At 36.1% G+C, this 9,641-nt stretch overlaps 2 non-coding genes across 2 annotated transcripts; both read right to left on the bottom strand.

Moving 5' to 3' along the window:
- Positions 1-2,050: 2,050 nt before the first annotated feature.
- On the bottom strand, positions 2,051-2,124 carry TRNAY-AUA (transfer RNA tyrosine (anticodon AUA)). The gene has a single exon. It is a non-coding gene; the product is annotated as a tRNA-Tyr (tRNA).
- A 5,655-nt stretch (positions 2,125-7,779) lies between these two features.
- On the bottom strand, positions 7,780-7,853 carry TRNAN-GUU (transfer RNA asparagine (anticodon GUU)). The gene has a single exon. It is a non-coding gene; the product is annotated as a tRNA-Asn (tRNA).
- Positions 7,854-9,641: the final 1,788 nt, after the last annotated feature.

Below are 9,641 nucleotides of genomic sequence, written 5' to 3'. Positions count from 1 at the left end.
TTAATTTCCATGTAAGTTTGTGTATTGAGGTAAAATGTAAACAAATGGCTGGTAAATTTTATCAAATATAGAATCCTTCTGCCACAGAATAACAATTACTAAACACATCCCTGGGTTGGCTTGAACCACCAAACTTTTGGTTAACAACTGAACGTGTTAAGCAATTGCGCCACAGAGACACGTGAAAGTGCTTTCTAATGGATATTATCAGTAAGGGAAGATGAACCAGCAGAACTGAACTAAAACTGCTTAAAAGTTTCTAACTTGGATCATTTCTTACAAATGGACACTATAATATGAACTTGTGCAAAGTAAGAAATAACAGGATTATACCCTGTGAATTGAGAATTTTGTCAGGGTGTGAAAATATCTTAGTCATGATGGGGGCGAATCAATTCAGTTATAAAAGGGTTGAAATAGGGGGATTTCAGTTAGTCCAAGGATCCAAGAATATGAGAAATTATTTGTAGTGTTATGAAAAATTCTAGTGATGTATTCACAATGATAGATGTGCCAAATTGTATTTATAATAAAGATAGAGAATGGTGGAACTGAGTTTTTTCAATATAAAGCTATATGGCATTTGGTAGCACTCAAAATATGCGTTATAAATTTGTGGGTATACTTAGGAATGTCAGAAATATAATGAGATAAAAGGGAATATGACAGGGAGTTGGGCATTCAAATTCCTATGAGAAGGAAAGTAAGACAATGTATCTCTGTTCACAATGGAAGTAAGTTGTGACAGTGCCACCAGATGTGGGACAGTTTCCTCAGCCCCACAAAGTCTCCAACACAAAGGTGATAAAGAAGGAAACATTTTATGAAATCATCAAGGTACTAAATACTAACGATAATGGGATTTCACTAAACTTGAGGCTAATGGATGTTTTTGAGATGTTATCTCTAAATGTAATCCAGTCCTCTTGGTGTAAGTGGTGTAAATGGTTTTAACATCAAAGGGGAATTATCTCAAATGGTAGAGTGCTCGCTTAGTATGCGAGAGGTAGCGGGATCGATGCCCGCTTTCTCCAGATAAGATTTTGGAACCAAAATTTGCTGCAATATATCAAGTGAAGAATAACATTCCTGACCAAAATTCTTCAATGTTTTTAATTTCTTCTGATGCCCCAGAGGAATGCTGAGTTACATATAGTTATCTTGAAAATTACATGCAAACAATTTGGGGTTGATTCAAAGAGCTGATACACCACATTTCCTGTGAGTAACTGACTATAAGCTTCACTTATGGTAGCTCCAAACTTGCAGCAATTTGTTGTAGCCCCATAATGCTGCATAAAAAAGTGATATCGGGTTGCTAGGGGTCCAATTTCAACTGCTGTAACTGGTGTTACTATACTGTTGCAAGGTTAACTTACCCCCTTTGTAAATAATTGAATCAACTTCTCAGAATTAACCCAGTGGATCCCTGTATCTGGTATATATTAATACATTTTTCTTATTCTTCTGGCTAAAAGTCACTGTGAATTTTTAGCTTATTCTCTATATCTTCTTAGGACAGATCACTTGTTTTCAATTTGTAAAGTTCTTTATAATATTATCTAACACTAGCTGGAAAGCCATGGATGTAGAGTTAGTAAAGTCATAGCTGTTAATTTCCATGTAATGGAGCGTACACACGGTCAGACTTGTCAGATTTGTCAGATGAACGACTGAACGATTAAACGATTTGAACGATTTTACCAAAGTTTTGAACGATTTGAACGATTTGAACAATTTTTGACTGCATTAAAATGAATGGAATCGTCCAAGTCTGACTGCAAACCCATCAGATGTCAGATATCGTTATCTGACAAACGGGAACGCGCATCGTTGATCGTCCGTCGTTCAGGCATGTCAGATATGAACGATTTTCCTCCAGATATGAACGACTGAACGATTTTTAAATCGTTATCGTTCATATCTGAAGGAAAAATCTGATCGTGTGTATGCACCATAAGTTTGTGTATTGATTTAAAATGAAGACAAATGCCTGGTAAATTTTGTCAAATACAGAATCCGCCTGCCACAGAATAACAAATACTAAACAAGTCCTTGGGTGGGCTTGAACCACCAACCTTTCAGTTTATAGCCGAATGCGCTAACCAATTGCGCCACAGAGACACGTGAAAGTGCTTTCTAATGGATATTATCAGTAAGAAAAGATGAACCAGCAGAACTGAACTTAAACTGCTTAAAAGTTTCTAACTTGGATCATTTCTTACAAATGGACACTATAATATGAACTTGTGCAAAGTAAGAAATAACAGGATTATACCCATTGAATTGAGAATTTTGTAAGGGTGTCAAAATATCTTAGTCATGATGGGGAGGAATCAAACCAGTTATAAAAGGGTTGAAATAGGGTGATTTCAGTTAGTCCAAGGATCCAAGTATATGAGAACTTATTTGCAGTGTTATGAAAAATTCTGGTGATGTATTCACAATCATAGATGTGCCAAATTGCATTTATAATAAAGATAGAGAATGGTGGAACTGAGTTTCTTCAATATAAAGCTATATGGCATTTGGTAGCACTCAAAATATGTGTTATAAATTTGTGGGTATACTTAGGAATATCAGAAATATAATGAGAAAAAGGGAATATGACAGGGAGTTGGGCATTAAAATTCCTATGAGAAGGAAAGCAAGACAATGTATCTCTGTCCACAATGGAAGTAAGTTGGGACAGTGCCACCAGATGTGGGACAGTTTCCTCAGCCCCACAAAGTCTCCAACACAATGGTGATAAAGAAGGAAACATTTTATGAAATCATTAAGGTACTAAATACCAACGATAATGGGATTTCACTAAACTTGAGGCTAATGGATGTTTTTGAGATGTTATTTCTAAATGTAATCCAGTCCGCATTCTCCAGATAAGATTTTGGAACCAAAATTTGCTGCAATATATCAAGTGAAGAATAACATTCCTGACCCAAATTCTTCACTGTTTTTATTTTCTTCTGATGCCCCAGAGGAATGCAGAGTTACATATAGTTATCTTGAAAATTACATGCAAACAATTTGGGGATGAATCAAGGAGCTGATACATCATATTTCCTGTGACTAACTCACTATAAGCCACACTTATGGTAGCTCCAAACTTGCAGCAATTTGTTGTAGCCACATTATGCTGCATAAAAAAGTGATATTGGGTTGCTAGGGGTCCAATTTCATCTGCTGTAACTGGTGTTACTATACTGTTGCAAGGTTAACTTACCCCCTTTGTAAATAATTGAATCAACTTCTCAGAATTAACCCAGTGGATCCCAGTATCTGGTATATATTAATACATTTTTCTTATTCTTCTTGCTAAAAGTCACAGTGAATTTTTAGCTTATTCTCTATATCTTCTTAGGACTGATCACTTGTTTTCAATTTGTAAACTTCTTTCTAGTATTATCTAACACTAGCTGGAAAGCCATGGATGTAGAGTTAGTAAAGTAAAAGCTGTTAATTTCCATGTAAGTTTGTGTATTGAGGTAAAATGAAGAGAAATGCCTGGTAAAATTTGACAAATACAGAATCCTCCTGCCACAGAATAACAAATACTAAACACTTCCCTGGGTGGGATAGAACCACCAACCTTTCAGTTAACAGCCGAACGCGCTAACCAACTGCATCACTGAGACATGTGAATGTGCTTTTTAATGGATATTATCAGTAAGGGAAGATGAACCAGCAGAACTGAACTTAAACTGCTTAAAAGTTTCTAACTTGGATCATTTCTTACAAATGGACACTATAATATGAACTTGTGCAAAGTAAGAAATAACAGGATTATACCCTGTGAATTGAGAATTTTGTCAGGGTGTGAAAATATCTTAGTCATGATGGGGGTGAATCAAACCAGTTGTAAAAGGGTTGAAATAGGGGGATTTCAGTTAGTCCAAGGATCCAAGTATATGAGAACTTATTTGCAGTGTTATGAAAAATTCTGGCAATGTATTCACAATGATAGATGTGCCAAATTGTATTTATAATAAAGATAGAGAATGGTGGAACTGAGTTTTTTCAATATAAAGCTATATGGCATTTGGTAGCACTCAAAATATGTGTTATAAATTTGTGGGTATACTTAGGAATATCAGAAATATAATGAGATAAAAGGGAATATGACAGGGAGTTGGGCATTAAAATTCCTATGAGAAGGAAAGCAAGACAATGTATGTCTGTCCACAATGGAAGTAAGTTGGGACAGTCCCACCAGATGTGGGACAGTTTCCTCAGCCCCACAAAGTCTCCAACACAATGGTGATAAAGAAGGAAACATTTTATGAAACCATTAAGGTACTAAATACCAACGATAATGGGATTTCACTAAACTTGAGGCTAATGGATGTTTTTGAGATGTTATCTCTAAATGTAATCCAGTCCTCTTGGTGTAAGTGATATAAATGGCTTTAACATCAGAGTGGAATTAGCTCAAATGGTAGAGCGCTAGCTTAGCATGCGAGAGGTAGTGGGATCGATGCCCGCATTCTCCAGATAAGATTTTGGAACCAAAATTTGCAGCAATATATCAAGTGAAGAATTACATTCCTGACCAAAATTCTTCACTGTTTTTATTTTCTTCTGATGCCCCAGAGGAATGCTGAGTTGCATATAGTTATCTTGAAAATTGCATGCAAACAATTTGGGGTTGATTCAAAGAGCTGATACACCACATTTCCTGTGAGTAACTGACTATAAGCCACACTTATGGTAGCTCCAAACTTGCAGCAATTTGTTGTAGCCCCATAATGCTGCATAAAAAAGTGATATCGGGTTGCTAGGGGTTCAATTTCAAAGCTGTAACTGGTGTTACTATACTGTTGCAGCGATAACTTACCCCCTTTGTAAATATTTGAATCAACTTCTCAGAATTAACCCAGTGGTTCCCAGTATCTGGTATATATTAATATATTTTTCTTATTCTTCTGGCTAAAAGTCACTGTGAATTTTTAGCTTATTCTCTATATCTTCTTAGGACTGATCACTTGTTTTCAATTTGTAAAGTTCTTTCTAGTATTATCTAACACTAGCTGGAAAGCCATGGATGTAGAGTTAGTAAAGTCATAGCTGTTAATTTCCATGTAAGTTTGTGTATTGAGGTAAAATGTAAACAAATGGCTGGTAAATTTTATCAAATATAGAATCCTTCTGCCACAGAATAACAATTACTAAACACATCCCTGGGTTGGCTTGAACCACCAAACTTTTGGTTAACAACTGAACGTGTTAAGCAATTGCGCCACAGAGACACGTGAAAGTGCTTTCTAATGGATATTATCAGTAAGGGAAGATGAACCAGCAGAACTGAACTAAAACTGCTTAAACTTGAGGCTAATGGATGTTTTTGAGATGTTATCTCTAAATGTAATCCAGTCCTCTTGGTGTGAGTGGTGTAAATGGTTTTAACATCAAAGGGGAATTAGCTCAAATGGTAGAGCGCTCGCTTAACATGCAAGAGGTAGTGGGATCGATGCCCGCATTCTCCAAATAAGATTTTGGAACCAAAATTTACTGCAATATATCAAGTGAAGAATAACATTCCTGACCAAAATTCTTCACTGTTTTTATTTTCTTCTGATGCCCCAGAGGAATGCTGAGTTACATATAGTTATCTTGAAAATTGCATGCAAACAATTTGGGTTTGATTCACAGAGCTGATACACCACATTTCCTGTGAGTAACTGAATATAAGCCATACTTATGGTAGCTCCAAACTTGCAGCAATTTGTTGTAGCCCCATAATGCTGCATAAAAAAGTGATATCGGGTTGCTAGGGGTCCAATTTCAACTGCTGTAACTGGTGTTACTATACTGTTGCAAGGTTAACTTACCCCCTTTGCAAATAATAGAATCAACTTCTCAGAATTAACCCAATGGATCCCAGTATCTGGTTTATATTAATAAATTTTTCTTATTCTTCTGGCTAAAAGTCACTGTGAATTTTTAGCTTATTCTCTATATCTTCTTAGGACTGATCACTTGTTTTCAATTTGTAAAGTTCTTTCTAGTATTATCTAACACTAGCTGGAAAGCCATGGATGTAGAGTTAGTAAAGTCATAGCTGTTAATTTCCATGTAAGTTTGTGTATTGAGGTAAAATGAAGACAAATGCCTGGTAAATTTTGTCAAATAAAGAATCCTCCTCCCACCGAATAACAAACACCAAAAATGTCCCTGGGTGGGCTTGAACCACCAACCTTTCAGTAAACAGCCGAAAACACGCTAACCAATTGCGCCACAGAGACACATGAAAGTGCTTTCTAATGGATATTATCAGTAAGGGAAGATGAACCAGCCGAACTGAACTTAAACTGCTTAAAAGTTTCTAACTTGGATCATTTCTTACAAATGGACACTATAATATGAACTTGTGCAAAGTAAGAAATAACATGATTATACCCTGTGAATTGAGAATTTTGTCAGGGTGTGAAAATATCTTAGTCATGATGGGGGCGAATCAATCCAGTTATAGAAGGGTTGAAATAGGGGGATTTCAGTTAGTCCAAGGATCCAAGTATATGAGAACTTATTTGCATTGTTATGAAAAATTCTGGTGATGTATTCACAATGATAAATGTGCCAAATTGCATTTATAATAAAGATAGAGAATGGTGGAACTGAGTTTTTTCAATATAAAGCTATATGGCATTTGGTAGCACTCAAAATATGTGTTATAAATTTGTGGATATACTTAGGAATATCAGAAATATAATGAGATAAAAGGGAATATGACAGGGAGTTGGGCATTAAAATTCCTATGAGAAGGAAAGCAAGACAATGTATGTCTGTCCACAATGGAAGTAAGTTGGGACAGTGCCACCAGATGTGGGACAGTTTCCTCAGCCCCACAAAGTCTCCAACACAATGGTGATAAAGAAGGAAACATTTTATGAAATCATTAAGGTACTAAATACCAACGAAAATGGGATTTCACTAAACTTGAGGCTAATGGATGATTTTGAGATGTTATCTCTAAATGTATTCCAGTCCTCCTGGTGTAAGTGGTGTAAATGGCTTTAACATCAAAGGGGAATTAGCTCAAAAGGTAGAGCGCTCACTTAGCATGCGAGAGGTAGCGGGATCGATGCCCGCATTCTCCAGATAAGATTTTGGAACCAATATTTGCTGCAGTATATCAAGTGAAGAATAACATTCCTGACCAAAATTCTTCACTGTTTTTATTTTCTTCTGATGCCCAGAGGAATGCTGAGTTACATATACTTATCTTGAAAATTGCATGCAAACAGTTTGGGGTTGATTCAAAGAGCTGATACACCACATTTCCTGTGAGTAACTGACTATAAGCCACACTTATGGTAGCTCCAAACTTGCAGCAATTTGTTGTAGCCCCATAATGCTGCATAAAAAAGTGATATCGGGTTGCTAGGGGTCCAATTTCAAATGCTGTTACTGGTGTTACTATTCTGTTGCAAGGTTAACTTACCCCCTTTGTAAATAATTGAATCAACTTCTCAGAATTAACCGAGTGGATCCCAGTATCTGGTTTATATTAATAAATTTTTTTTATTCTTCTGGCTAAAAGTCACTGTGAATTTTTAGCTTATTGTCTATATCTTCTTAGGACTGATCACTTGTTTTCAATTTGTAAAGTTCTTTCTAGTATTATCTAACACTAGCTGGAAAGCCATGGATGTAGAGTTAGTAAAGTCATAGCTGTTAATTTCCATGTAAGTTTGTGTATTGAGGTAAAATGAAGACAAATGCCTGGTAAATATTGTCAAATACAGAATCCTCCTCTCACAGAATAACAAATACCAAACACGTCCCTGGGTGGGCTTGAACCACCAACCTTTCAGTTAACAGCCGAACGCGCTAACCAATTGCGCCACAGAGACACGTGAATATGCTTTCTAATGGATATTATCAGTAAGGGAAGATGAATCAGCAGAATTGAACTTAAACTGCTTAAAAGTTTGTAACTTGGATCATTTCTTACAAATGGACACTATAATATGAACTTGTGCAAAGTAAGAAATAACAGGATTATACCCTGTGAATTGAGAATTTTGTCAGGGTGTGAAAATATCTTAGTCATGATGGGGGCGAATCAATCCAGTTATAAAAGGGTTGAAATAGGGGGATTTCAGTTAGTCCAAGGATCCAAGTATATGAGAACTTATTTGCAGTGTTATGAAAAATTCTGGTGATGTATTCACAATGATAAATGGGCCAAATTGTATTTATAATAAAGATAGAGAATGGTGGAACTGAGTTTTTTCAATATAAAGCTATATGGCATTTGGTAGCACTCAAAATATGTGTTATAAATTTGTGGGTATACTTAGAAATATCAGAAATATAATGAGATAAAAGGGAATATGACAGGGAGTTGGGCATTAAAATTCCTATGAGAAGGAAAGCAAGACAATGTATGTCTGTTCACAAAGGAAGTAAGTTGGGACAGTGCCACCAGATGTGGGACAGTTTCCTCAGCCCCACAAAGTCTCCAACACAATGGTGATAAAGAAGGAAACATTTTATGAAATCATTAAGGTACTAAATACCAACAATAATGGGATTTCACTAAACTTGAGGCTAATGGATGTTTTTGAGATGTTATCTCTAAATGTAATCCAGTCCTCTTGGTGTGAGTGGTGTAAATGGTTTTAACATCAAAGGGGAATTAGCTCAAATGGTAGAGCGCTCGCTTAACATGCAAGAGGTAGTGGGATCGATGCCCGCATTCTCCAAATAAGATTTTGGAACCAAAATTTACTGCAATATATCAAGTGAAGAATAACATTCCTGACCAAAATTCTTCACTGTTTTTATTTGCTTCTGATGCCCCAGAGGAATGCTGAGTTACATATAGTTATCTTGAAAATTGCATGCAAACAATTTGGGTTTGATTCACAGAGCTGATACACCACATTTCCTGTGAGTAACTGAATATAAGCCATACTTATGGTAGCTCCAAACTTGCAGCAATTTGTTGTAGCCCCATAATGCTGCATAAAAAAGTGATATCGGGTTGCTAGGGGTCCAATTTCAACTGCTGTAACTGGTGTTACTATACTGTTGCAAGGTTAACTTACCCCCTTTGCAAATAATAGAATCAACTTCTCAGAATTAACCCAATGGATCCCAGTATCTGGTTTATATTAATAAATTTTTCTTATTCTTCTGGCTAAAAGTCACTGTGAATTTTTAGCTTATTCTCTATATCTTCTTAGGACTGATCACTTGTTTTCAATTTGTAAAGTTCTTTCTAGTATTATCTAACACTAGCTGGAAAGCCATGGATGTAGAGTTAGTAAAGTCATAGCTGTTAATTTCCATGTAAGTTTGTGTATTGAGGTAAAATGAAGACAAATGCCTGGTAAATTTTGTCAAATAAAGAATCCTCCTCCCACCGAATAACAAACACCAAAAATGTCCCTGGGTGGGCTTGAACCACCAACCTTTCAGTAAACAGCCGAAAACACGCTAACCAATTGCGCCACAGAGACACATGAAAGTGCTTTCTAATGGATATTATCAGTAAGGGAAGATGAACCAGCCGAACTGAACTTAAACTGCTTAAAAGTTTCTAACTTGGATCATTTCTTACAAATGGACACTATAATATGAACTTGTGCAAAGTAAGAAATAACATGATTATACCCTGTGAATTGAGAATTTTG

The sequence above is a fragment of the Taudactylus pleione genome, unplaced genomic scaffold, assembly GCF_031769625.1.
Source record: "Taudactylus pleione unplaced genomic scaffold, aTauple2 ptg000174l, whole genome shotgun sequence".
Taxonomy (NCBI): Eukaryota; Metazoa; Chordata; class Amphibia; order Anura; family Myobatrachidae; genus Taudactylus; species Taudactylus pleione.
Note: the sequence above shows the minus strand (reverse complement) of the source record. Positions and strands in the feature narration are given on the sequence as shown.